We start from the raw sequence: 13,550 nt of genomic DNA on the forward strand, positions 1-13,550 counted from the left end.
CTTCAGAGGAAGAATACTCATCAGAGCTCATGAAAGGCAGAAGTAAGTCCAATGGAATCTCTATGGTCTGATTTTGAGCCTCAGATTCCCATGGTTCCTCATTGGGGAACTCAGTTGAGGTTAGTGCACGCCCATTGAGGTCTTCCTCAGTGGCGTTCACTTCCTCTCCCTCCTCTCCAAATTCGGCCATGTTGATGGCCTTGCACTCTCCTTTTGGATTTTCTTCTGTGTTGCTTGGGAGAGTACTAGGAGGGAGTTCAGTAATTTTCTTGCTCAGCTGTCCCACTTGTGCCTCCAAATTCCTGATGGAGGACCGTGTTTCAGTCATGAAACTTTGAGTGGTTTGATTAGATCAGACCATGGTTGCTAAGTCAGAGGTGTTTCTGCTTAACTCTCTGTCTGTTGCTGAGAAGATGATAGAAAGGCTTGTCATTGCTAAACTTGTTTCTTCCACCATTATTGTTGTTAAAACCTTGTGAGGTCTTTCTTGATTCTTCCATGAGAAATTTGGGTGATTTCTCCATGAAGAATTATAGGTGTTCCATAGGGTCTCCTAGGTAATTCACCTCTTCCATTAAGGGTTCTCAGGATCTATGCTTCTTCTTCAGATGAAGCATCCTTAGTACTGCTTGGTGCATTTTGCATTCCAGACAGACTTTGAGAAATCAAATTGACTTGTTGAGTCAATATCTTATTCTGAGCTAATATGGCATTCAGAGCATAAATCTCAAGAACTCCTTTCTTCTGACTTGTCCCATTGTTCACAGGATTCCTTTCAAAGTGTACATGAATTGGTTATTTGCAACCTTTCAATTAACTCTTGAGCTTCTGTAGGCGTCTTCTTCAAATGAAGAGATCCAGCAGAGCTATCCAAAGACATCTTGGATAGTTCAGAGAGACCATCATAGAAATACCTATGATGCTCCATTCAGAAAGCATGTCGGAAGGACATTTTCTGATCAATTGTTTGTATCTTTCCCAAGCTTCATAGAGGGATTCTCCATCCTTCTGTCTGAAGGGTTGGACTTCCACTCTAAGCTTACTCAATTTTTGAGGTGGAAAGAACTTTGCCAAGAAGGCATTGACTAGCTTTTCTCATGAGTCCAGGCTTTCTTTAGGTTGTGAATCCAACCATGTCCTAGCTCTGTCTCTTACAGCAAAAGGGAATAGCATAAGTCTGTAGACCTCAGGGTCAACCCCATTAGTCTTGACAGTTATAGATTTGCAAGAATTTAGCTAAAACTGATGAGGATCTTCCAATGGAAGTCCATGAAACTTGCAATTCTGTTGCATTAGAGAAACTAATTGAGGCTTAAGCTCAAAGTTGTTTGCTCCAATGGTAGGGATAGAGATGCTTCTCCCATAGAAGTCGGGAGTAGGTGCATTAAGTCACCCAGCACCTTCCTTGCATTGTTTGCAGTGTTGTTGTTTTCGGCTGCAATGGGTTCTTCTTCTTTGAAGATTTCTGTTAGGTCCTCTATAGAGAATTGTGCCTTAGCTTCTCTTAGCTTTCGCTTCAAGGTCCTTTCAGGTTCAGGGTCAGCTTCAACAAGAATGCCTTTGTCTCTGCTCCTGCTCATATGAAAGAGAAGAGAACAAGAAAATGTGGAATCCTCTATGTCACAGTATAGAGATTCCTTGAGGTGTCAGAAGAACAGAAAAATAGAAGAAAGAAGGTAGAAGAATTCGAACTTAATCAGAGAGAGTTCGAATTGTGCATTGAGAAGGAGTGGTACTCCATAAAATAAAAGGATGTGGGAAGAGGGGAAGAGAATTTTCGAAAATCAATTAAAAAGTTTTTAAAATCATTTTGAAAAAATTGATTGATAATTTTCGAAAACTCAAAGTAGAAAAAGAATCAAGTGATTTTTGAAAAAGATTTTGAAATTAGAAGTCAAAAAGATTTGATTGAAAACTATTTTGAAAAAGATGTGAAGAGAAAAAAAATGATTGGTTTTTTAAAAAAATATGTGATTGAAAAGATATGATTTGAAAACAATTTTTAAAAGATTTGATTTTAAAAAAATTAATAACTTGGCTATCAAGAAAAGATATGATTCAAACATTAAACCTCTCTCAACAGAAAAGGCAACATACTTGAAATGTTCAATCAAATCATTAATTGATAGCAAGTATCTTTGAAAAAGGAAAGAAATTGATTTTGAAAACATTTGATTGAAAAGATGTGATTTTGAAAAAGATTTGATTTTGAAAAACTTTGAAAACTTAAAAAAAATTGAGTTGAAAACAAAATCCTCCCCCTTGTGCCATCCTGGCGTTAAACGCCCAGAATGGTATCCATTCTGGCGTTTAACGCCCAAAATGCTACCTCTTTGGGCGTTAAACGCCCAACCAGGTACCCTGGCTGGCGTTTAAACGCCAGTCTGTCCTTCTTCACTGGGCGTTTTGAACGCCCAGCTTTTTCTGTGTAATTCTTCTGCTGCATGTTCTGAATCTTCAGTTCCCTGTACTATTGACTTGAAAATAGAACCAAGATCAAATAAACAATAGATGCAAGACACCAAACTTAAAATTAGACACTAGACTCAAACAAGAAACATAAAATCTTTTTGGTTTTTTTATGGTTTTGTAATTTTTTTGTGTTTTTCGAAAATTATATGGAAATAGAAAATAAAAGTTTCAGAATTCTTAATTTGGATTCCAGGAATCATTGCAATGCTAGTCTAAGACTCCGGTCCAGGAATTAGACATGGCTTCACAGCCAGCCAAGCTTTCAAAGAAAGCTTCGGTCCAAAACACTAGACATGGCCAATGGCCAGCCAAGCCTTAGCAGATCATTGCTCCAATAGCAAGATTGATAGAAATCAACAAGCTCTTGTGATGATTAGTTGAAACCTCGGTCCAATAAGATTAGACATGGCTTATCAGCCAGCCAGATTTCAACAGATCATCATTAAACACTAGAATTTATTCTTAAGAACTCTGAAAAAAAAATACCTAATCTAAGCAACAAGATGAACCGTCAGTTGTCCATACACAAAACAATCCCCGGCAACGGCGCCAAAAACTTGGTGCTGTTGCCGGATCAAACTTGGCACTGTTATTGCAGGGAACAAATGCGAAACCGTAGTTAGGACATTTAATTCCCCGGCAACGGCACCAAAAACTTGGTGCGCGAAATTGTGATCACTACACAACATTGCACAACTAACCAGCAAGTGCACTGGGTCGTCCAAGTAATACCTTACCTGAGTAAGGGTCGATCCCACGGAGATTGTTGGTATGAAGCAAGCTATGGTCACCTTGTAAATCTCAGTCAGGCAGACTCAAATGGGTATAGTGGTATACGAATAAAGCATAAAGATAAAGATAGAGGTACTTATGTAATTCATTGGTAGGAACTTCAGATAAGCGTATGAAGATGCCTTCCCTTCCGTCTCTCTGCTTTCCTACTGTCTTCATCCAATCCTTCTTACTTCTTTCCATGGCAAGCTCATGTAGGGTTTCACCGTTGTCAGTGGCTACCTCCCATCCTCTCAGTGAAAACGTTCCTATGCTCTGTCACAGCATATGGCTAATCAGCTATCGGTTCTCGGTCAAGCCGGAATAGAATCCAGTGATTCTTTTGCGTCTGTCACTAACGCCCCGCCTGCTAGGAGTTTGAAGCACGTCACAGTTATTCAATCATTGAATCCTACTCAGAATACCACAGACAAGGTTAGACCTTCCGGATTCTCTTGAATGCCGCCATCAGTTCTTGCCTATACCACGAAGATTCCGGTTAAAGAATCCAAGAGATATTCACTAGAGCCTTGGTTGCTTGTAGAACAAAAGTGGTTGTCAGTCACCTTGTTCATAGGTGAGAATGATGATGAGTGTCACGGATCATCATATTCATCAAGTTGGAGAACAAGTGATATCTTGGACAAAGAACAAGCGGAATTGAATAGAAGAACAATAGTAATTGCATTAATACTCGAGGTACAGCAGAGCTCCACACCTTAATCTATGGTGTGTAGAAACTCCACCGTTGAAAATACATAAGAACAAAGTCTAGGCATGGCCGAATGGCCAGCCTCCCAAAGTGAGTTCAATCATAAAACATGATCGAAAGGCTCTCCATGAAAATACAATAGTAAAAGGTCCTATTTATAGAAAACTAGTAGCCTAGGGTGTACAGAGATGAGTAAATGACATAAAAATCCACTTTCGGGCCCACTTGGTGTGTGCTTGGGCTGAGCAATGAAGCAATTTCGTGTAGAGACTCTTCTTGGAGTTAAACGCCAGCTTTTATGCCAGTTTGGGCGCTTAACTCCCATTTTGGTGCCAGTTTGGGCGTTTAACGCTGGGAATTCTGAGGGTAACTTTGAACGCCGGTTTGGGCCATCAAATCTTGGGCAAAGTATGGACTATCATATATTGCTGGAAAGCCCAGGATGTCTACTTTCCAACGCCGTTGAGAGCGCGCCAATTGGGCTTCTGTAGCTCCAGAAAATCCACTTCGAGTGCAGGGAGGTCAGAATCCAACAGCATCTGCAGTCCTTTTCAGTCTCTGAATCAGATTTTTGCTCAGGTCCCTCAATTTCAGCCAGAAAATACCTGAAATCACAGAAAAACACACAAACTCATAGTAAAGTCCAGAAAAGTGAATTTTAACTAAAAACTAATAAAAAGTATACTAAAAACTAACTAAAACTACTAAAAACATACTAAAAACAATGCCAAAAAGGGTAAAAATTATCCGCTCATCAGACACGTCGGCTCGACCAACACCGAAGATCTCATCCGAGATCGACCTACAGTTTCAGGTAACCCACGGAACATTGGCGCCGTTGCCGGGGAACTTGGAAGTCATCCCATTAACATGGCGGATGACCATGACAACGACCATGATTCAGGTTTGGAAGACAGAACGCCGCATAAAAACGCAGACACGATACTCAAAGATACTCCGGAAACCAACGGAGACAAAAATTCATCAAATCCAGGAGTAATAGAAGCACTTCAAAATCGATTGGAGCAACTTGAGAAATAAGCCCAACATCGACGTGAAAAAGAAGAAGATCTACGCCGGGAGATAAGGCGGCGCCGAGAATTAGAAGATAAGCTTATAAAATTCGAAGCTGATCTCAAAACTAAAGCTACTCGGCCATCCACAGAGGATGGCTCTCAGAAAGATCAAGATCCATTCACCAGAGAAATTATGAAAACCAAAATTCCGAAGGATTTCAAGCTTTCGGATATGACTCTATATGACGGCACCTCGGACCCCAACCATCATCTCAGCAACTTCAGAAGTAGAATGTACCTCACTGATGCCTCAGATGCAGTTTGCTACAAAGCCTTTCCAACAACTCTCACCAAGACAGCCATTAAATGGTTCGACAACCTACCTCCAAAATCCATCTCGAGTTTCAACGACCTGGCCAAGAAGTTCCTGGCCCGATTCTCCATACAAAAGGACAAAGCCAAACATGCACCTAGCCTACAAGGAGATCGGGAGACCCTTCGCAACTACATGGAAAGATTCAACAAAACATGCATGGACATACAAAGTCTTCCAACAGAAGCTGCCTTTGTGGGCCTCATAAATGGCCTACGAGAAGGACCATTTAGCCAATCTATATAAAAGAGATACCCGACATCCTTAGACGAAGTACAAGAATGGGCACAGAAACACATCAACATGGAGAAAAATTCTCGACTTGGCGAAGCCTCAAGGTTCGGTTCTGCCTACCGAGATAAAGAATCCAAGAAAAAGGAGGATCGCTCCGGAGAGAAAATCAAAAAGTATCATAACTATACTCCTCTTAGGGTATCCTTGGTAGATGTTTACAAAGAAGTCTGCCATATAGAGAAAATCCCTCTAGCCCGGCCACTTAAAGGCAAAAGAGGAGGAGGAAATCGGAATGAATACTGTGAATATCACCGACTTTGAGGGCATCCCACCAATGAATGCTTCGATTTGAAAAACGTCATAGAAAAACTAGTAAGAGAAGGAAAACTAGATCGGTTTTTGGCTAATCGGGATGACGAACCAAGAAAAAGAAGAAGGGATGAGGATGTTGGACGATCTGAACGATCACCTCGCACACCAGAAAGACACGTTCACGTAATACACGACGGATTTGCTGGAGGAGGAATCTCCAAATCATCTCGCAAGCGACACCTCAAAGAGGTGTACCACGTCGAAGGAAAAAATGAAGCCCCAGACATCCCAGCAATCACGTTTACCAAGGAAGACGCATCCGGAATCATCTCGGGACACGACGACCCCATGGTCATTACGATCATACTGGCAAATGCCAACCTTCACCGTACACTAATTGACCAGGGAAGCTCTGCCGACATCTTATTCAAAACTGGCTTCGACAAACTCGGCCTAGAAGAAAAAGAGCTAAGAGCGTACCTAAACAGCCTGTTTGGACTAGGGGATGCCCCAGTTCAACCGCTGGGATACATATCGCTGCATACAACCTTCGGAAAGGGGAACCAATCCAGAACACTCAAGATCGACTACATCGTGGTCGATGTAAGCTCAGCCTACAATGCCTTAATAGGTCAGACAACGTTAAATCAACTCGGCGCAATAGTTTCAACTCCACATCTATGTATGAAATTCCCAACTGCGGAAGGGATAGCTACAATAAAGGCAGATCAAAAGATGGCACGTCGCTGTTATAACGAAAGCCTAAACCTCCGAGGTGAAGGAGGAGAGTTTCACACAATCGAGCTCGGTGGAGTTCAGAGGCGAGAAGAATCTGACCACAACCCGAAGGAGAGGTAGAAAGAGTCCAGATCGGAGACACCTCGGATAAAACAACTAATATTGGAACGATCCTGAAAGGAGACATAAAGGAATCACTAATACGGTTCCTATGAGATAATGTTGATCTCTTTGCATGGAAAGCTGCCGACATGCCAGGCATTGATCCCGAACTAATTGGCAATCTACCCGGGATCCCGGCTGGTACAACAAAGACGAAGAAAACTCGGACCAGAACGAGCTCAAGTTGTAGAAGAACAAGTACAGGCGCTACTAGAGGCCGGGTTTATAAGGGAAGTCAAATACCCACTATGGCTAGCAAACGTCATCTTGGTGAAAAAGTCAAATGGGAAGTGGCGAATGTGCACCGACTACACCGACCTCAACAAAGCCTGGCCAAAAGACCCTTACCCACTCCCAAGCATCGACGCTCTAGTAGATGCTTCATCAGGATATAAGTATCTCTCGTTCATGGACGCGTATTCAGGGTACAACCAAATCCCCATGTATCTGCCAGATCAAGAAAAGACCTCGTTCCTAACACCGAAAGCAAACTACTGTTACATTGTGATGCCTTTCGGGCTCAAGAACACAGGAGCTACTTATCAAAGGCTAATGAATAAAGTTTTCTCAGATCACATCGGAAAAACCATGGAAGTTTATGTAAACGACATGTTAATAAAGACTCAAAGCGAAGATACATTATTATCCGACCTGGCTAAAGTATTTTACACTATCAGGAAACACGACATGCGGCTCAATCTCGTAAAATGCACCTTCGCAGTAGAAGCAGGCAAATTCTTGGGCTTCATGCTCACACAAAAGGGGATTGAAGCAAATCTAGACAAGTGTCAAGCCATACTCAACATGAAGAGCCCAACTTGTGTCAAAGAAGTACAACAACTCAACGGGAGGCTGGCTGCTCTATCCCGATTCTTAGCAGGAGCTGCGATAAGATCTCTTCCCTTCTATGCTACTTTAAGAAAGGGAAAACAGTTCGAATGGACGACAGAATGTGAGCAAGCCTTCCGAGACTTCAAAGAGTTCTTAGGACGGCCACCTATCCTATCTCGGCCACGAGAAGGAGAACCGCTCATATTATATCTCGCAGTAGAGAGCCGGGCAATAGCCTCAGCACTAGTCAGAGAAGACGAATATGGGCAAAAACCCGTCTACTTCATCAGCAAAGCGCTACAGGGATCTGAGCTGAACTACCAGAAAATAGAAAAGTTTGCCTACGCTCTGATCCTCACATCCCGGCGACTTCGCCCATACTTCCAAGCGCATACCATTAAAGTTTGGACCAACCAACAAATAAATGGGATATTGCAGAAAACAGATCTAGCAGGAAGAATCCTACAATGGGCAATTGAGTTGTCTGAGTTCGACCTCCAATACGAGGCGCGGACAGCCATCAAATCACAACACCTGGCTGACTTCATCGCAGAATTCACAGACACCCCGGAAATCCCCATAGAATGGAACATATACGTGGACGGATCCTCGAGTAAAATAGGAAGCGGTGCGAGCGTGATAATCGAAAGCAACCTAGGAACTCAACTTGAGCTCTCCCTTAAATTCGGATTCCCGGCCTCGAACAACCAGGCAGAATACGAAACACTATTAGCAGGTTTGAAGCTGGCTAGGGAGGTTGGAGCTCGGAAACTCAACATCTACAGTGACTCACAAGTCGTCACCTCACAAATAACAGGAAGCTACCAAGCCAAAGATCCGACCATGAAAAAATATTTGGATAAAACCAAAAAACAGCTAGGACAACTCGGGGAGTATAGGATCTATCAGATACCTCATGAGCAAAATGCCCGAGCTGACGCCCTTTCAAAATTAGCCAGCACCAAACCAGGGGGCAACAATAGAAGCCTCATCCAGGAGATACTATAGAACCCGTCAATAGCGGAAGAAGAAAAAGTCCTAGCCATAATAGGTCGGGATCAAGGATGGATGACCCCCATAATAAACTACCTCAAAACAGAAGCACTCCCTACAGATGAAAAGGAGGCAAAGAGGTTGAAAAGGGAGGCACAGTACTACACTATCATAAATAACACACTATACAAAAGAGGGATATCAACACATTTACTAAAATGCGTACCGACTTCCAACACAAAAGAAGTCTTGGAGGAAGTGCACAGCGGCATTTGTGGTAATCATCTCAGAGCGCAAGCTCTCACCAAAAAGATACTCCGGGCGGGATTTTATTGGCCAACTCTACAAAAGGAGGCTACAGAATTTGTGAGGACATGCCCACCAAGCCAGAAGCATGCCAATTTTCACATTGCCCCACCAAAAAAGCTCATCAGCGTGACCTCACCCTGGCCATTTGCGAAATGGGGACTCGACCTTCTCGGACCATTCCCACAGGGATCGGGACAAGTAAAATTCCTCATAGTAGGAGTAGACTATTTCACAAAATGGATCGAGGCAAAACCCCTAGCCAACGCCACCGCTCAAAGAAGTCGAAAATTGCTATATAGGAACATTATTACGAAGTTTGGGGTACCATACTCCATCACCATGGACAACGGTACCCAACACAGGTAGGCTTCAGAAAATTAGTGGCCGACTTGAACATAAAACACCAGTTCACCTCCGTCGAACACCCCAAGCCAATGGACAAGCCGAAGTGGCCAACAAAGTCATATTGGCCGGACTAAAGCGGAGGCTACAAGAAGCAAAGGGAGCTTGGGCCGAGGAACTTCCACAAGTCCTATGGGCATATCGAACAACCCCCCATTCTACTAAAAACGAATCACTATTCTGACTGACATACGGAGCGGAGGCAATGATTCCAATAGAAATCGAAGAAGGATCTCCCCGAGTAGTCCACTATAATGAATAAGCAAACTCCCAACTTCAGAGAGAAGAGCTCAACTTGTTACCTGAAATCTAAGAAAGAGCTCGGATCAGGGAAGAAGCTCTAAAGCGACGAATGGCTTCCAGATATAATCAAAAGGTAGTGTCGAGAAGTTTTGCAGAGAATGATCTCATCCTAATCAGAAATGACATTGGAACAACTCGACCCGGAGAAGGAAAGCTGGCAGCAAACTGGAAAGGACCCTACCGAGTCATTGAAATACTGGGGAAGGGCTACTACAAACTGTCCGAGCTTGATGGACGAGAGTTTCCCCGATCATGGCACGCCTGCAACCTAAGAAAGTACTATAGTTAGAAAAGGTAAAGGATCTCACTAAATGGATGCGCTCTTTTTCCTGAAAAGGTGTTTTAATGAGGCACCATGTAGAGACCTAGATCATACCCGACTTAAAGGGACAAGAAAACTCCCACATGTATATATTTGTATTTTTCTTTGAATAAAGTTTATTTAGATATTCTACAAAATTCCAAGACGCATTAATCTGAAGTATTCATCGTCCGATTATAAAGCAACGGGTCAGCAGAAAGTGAAAAACAAATTCACTACGCGACCACGATAAAGACAGTCGTCCGATAAAGGTGAAAACGCGATTCACCCAAAGGACGATCTAAAGATGAGTGCTAACCACTTTCTACAAATCGGCAAAGATGAACACAGAATAATGTAAGAAGTTATCGAAAGTGATCTAAAAAGAACCTGACGAGGTCTTACGGATCGGTAAAATAATAACTTAAGGACTAGTCGAGCGAACCAAGTCAACCCAAGTTATAAGTAAACCCTGGAAAGAGATCTGGCCAACCCTATTAAAGAAGATTACTTTAACTTAGAAGGGCCTGACATAACAAAGTCAGCCCAAATCAAAAAGTTATACAAGTAGTCCCTGAAAGAGATCTGACAAAGATCCAAGAAAGAGGACTACAAAAAATAACTTAAAGGAGACCGGCATAACGAAGTCAGACTCCTACCACTAAAAAGTTATACAAGTAGTCCCTGAAAGAGATTTGACAAAGATCCAAGAAAGAGGACTACAAAAAATAACTTAAAGGAGACCGGCATAACGAAGTCGGACTCCTACCACTAAAAAGTTATACAAGTAGTCCCTAAAAGAGATCCGATAAAGATCCAAGAAAGAGGATTACGCTATAACTTAAAGGAGACCGACATAACGAAGTCGGACTCCTGCTACTGAAAAGTTATACAAGTAATCTCTGAAAGAGATCTGATAAAGATCCAAGAAAGAGGATTACGCTATAACTTAAAGGAGACCGACATAACGAAGTCGGACTCCTACCACTAAAAAGTTATACAAGTAGTCCCTGAAAGAGATCTGATAAAGATCCAAGAAAGAGGATTACAGATATAACTCAGAAGAGACCGACCTAAACGAAGTCGGACTCCTACGAACAAAAGTAATCCCTGAAAGAGACCTGACGAAGGTCCAGGAAAGAGGATTACAGAAATAAAGGGAATAAACGCAAAGAAATCAGTTGGAGAAACACCAAAAATACCTACAAAAACGAGAAAACAAGTCGGATCCACACAATTATAGAGGATCCAAGCTACAAACGATAAGCACAAGGCAATCCAAAAAGGTCAAACTACAAGGTCCAACATTCTCAGAAAACAGAAGAAAACATCAAAAACCTTGATATGATCTGCAAAGTTTTAAAGCCTCGGAGGCCATCAAAAAAGGATAACGAGCTACTTTTGTTTTTCAAAAGGTTGCCAGAAAAAACAACCAGAAAACGTCAGCAAATAAATAAAAAGTTTTAAGAGCCCACAAGCCGGGGCAACTAACATGAGAATCCAGAAAAAGATCAGCATACATCAGGGGCATCCTTGGCAGTATCAGGACAAGGAGAAGGCGGACGAGTCTGAATAGGCACGGCATCTATAGTTCCATCCTCCCAGTTCAGAACTTGGCAATCCAAATCAGGTGCAACCGGAGGAACAGAAGAGATCGACACTTTGGCATAGGACACAGGAGGAGGATCAGCATCATCATCACCCTCGTCATCAGGGACAATCTTGCCATCTCTGACAACGTTGTCCAAACTGAAAAGGGTGAGATCGGCCTCAGGAGCAATGACCCGAACTTGCTCCTTCAAGTTCTCGTAAGCAGCAGTCACGCTGCCGACAAGATGACCTTGGAGATCAGAATAATCCTCCCGAGCACTGTCCAACTCCCCCCTCAGACGCTTCACCTCTCGATAAGTTGTAACATGACTATCTTTATGCATCAGGGCTGTGTCCTCCGCCAACCTCAAAGAAGCCGCCAATGAAAGGGAACTCGCCTTCTCATTCTCTAGATCCTTCTCTAACTTGGTCACCTTTAATTCGAGCTCCTCCTTCAGCCCCTTCATCCGGTCAAACTCTTGCTTTGCCTCCTCCATAAATGCCTTGGTGGCATGAAGAGGGAGACTTTGAGCAGTCCGGTGTATAGCGGCCGCCATAAACGCCATCTGCATGTGATTCTGGGCCATAAATTCCAAATGATGGAGGATGGACACATCGTCCATCGAAAGGGTACCATAGGGCCCAATTTGTTGATCTATGAACTCGATGGCATTGAAGTCAGGGGCATTAAGGTCGAAGGGCTCAACCATCTTTTGCTTCTTACTTGGAGGGGCAGCAGATGGAACGGCAGAAGCAGGATGAGGATCCACCAAGCGGACCCGAGGTATTAGAATCGCTTTCTTCACCATGGGGAACTCGACACTGATGGCTTCTCGCGCACTTGGGAAGACCCCTCCCCAGCCGCCTTGGCGGCAATATTCCTGGCAGCAGTCGCCTTCTGCGCCCTCTTAAAAGCTTTCATGGATTCGTTATTCTTCATTGCCTCTGCAAATAAAACAGAAGTCAAGCTACAAATTGAACAAGTCGGAAATACAGCTACAAGTAAACATAAACAGATAGCAAAGAAAAACACAAGATACCCAGTTCAGTTTGAAGAAGAGAAGGATTGGTTAGAAATTTCTTTGTATCAAGATGGGGAGGCTGACCCCAGCGCTCTTCCAAAATAGTCACAAAGGCCCGCTCAGCCTCATCCAACATGTCCCAAGAATACCGGGAGACCCTCACATCTTTTTGCCATTCCAGGGGAAAGGCAGGCTCATCATTTTCGTCCAGAAAAAAGGGCCGAGCTCCTTCAACAGCTCGAACCTTGAAAAAGTAGTTTTTAAAATCACGGAATGACTCGTCAAACATGGAAAAGACCTTCTTTCCTTGGGTAGAGCGAAAGGAGACCCAAGCTGCCTTCCTTTTTACCACTCCGGGCTTAGTCAAGACAAACAGATAGAAAAATAGAGATTGGGAAGCAGGGATACCAAAACCATTGCACAACAATTGAAAAATCTTTATAAAACCTAGGAATTAGGGTGAAGTTGAGAGGGGGCAATATTAGAAGACCATAACAGGTCGGTTTCAAATTGAGTAAAAGGAAGGGTAATACCCAGCGGACCAAAGAAAAAGTCATAAACATAAAAGAAAGGGCGACCATCAACAACCCGAGTTGAAAAACAGACTCTCTCGTCAGAAGAAGGAGGGACAAGTTCATAGTTCTTCTCATCACCAGAATTGCTACAGACACTATGAAACTGCCTAAGCTGAGCACAAAACTCAGAATCGGCCAGTGAGACACATAGGAGAACCATGGAGTCCACCCAATCGGCGATACCCGCAGGAACCTGGGAAGGCATCTCTACAACGTTATTTCGGGAAGACATGAGGCCAACTAAATCCTACAAAAAGAAAAAAAGAGTGGATTACTTAAAAACATCTCGGACACAGGTCAAAACATCTCAAACGGACGGATTAACCAAAAAGGGAAAAACCCCAAGACTCAAGAGAAGAAGTCTTGGAGCATCCCTTGGAGGCAGTAAACAAGAAGGGTCCTCAAAATCATTTCAATAATCTACATCTCGGCAC

The 13,550-nt window shown here is 43.0% G+C and overlaps 1 non-coding gene across 1 annotated transcript; it reads left to right on the forward strand.

Moving 5' to 3' along the window:
- The first annotated feature begins 933 nt into the window (after positions 1-933).
- LOC130948608 (small nucleolar RNA R71) lies at positions 934-1,041 on the forward strand. The gene has a single exon (XR_009073111.1). It is a non-coding gene; the product is annotated as a small nucleolar RNA R71 (small nucleolar RNA).
- The last annotated feature ends 12,509 nt before the right edge of the window (positions 1,042-13,550 follow it).

This window comes from Arachis stenosperma, chromosome 1 (genome assembly GCF_014773155.1).
Source record: "Arachis stenosperma cultivar V10309 chromosome 1, arast.V10309.gnm1.PFL2, whole genome shotgun sequence".
NCBI lineage: Eukaryota > Viridiplantae > Streptophyta > Magnoliopsida > Fabales > Fabaceae > Arachis > Arachis stenosperma.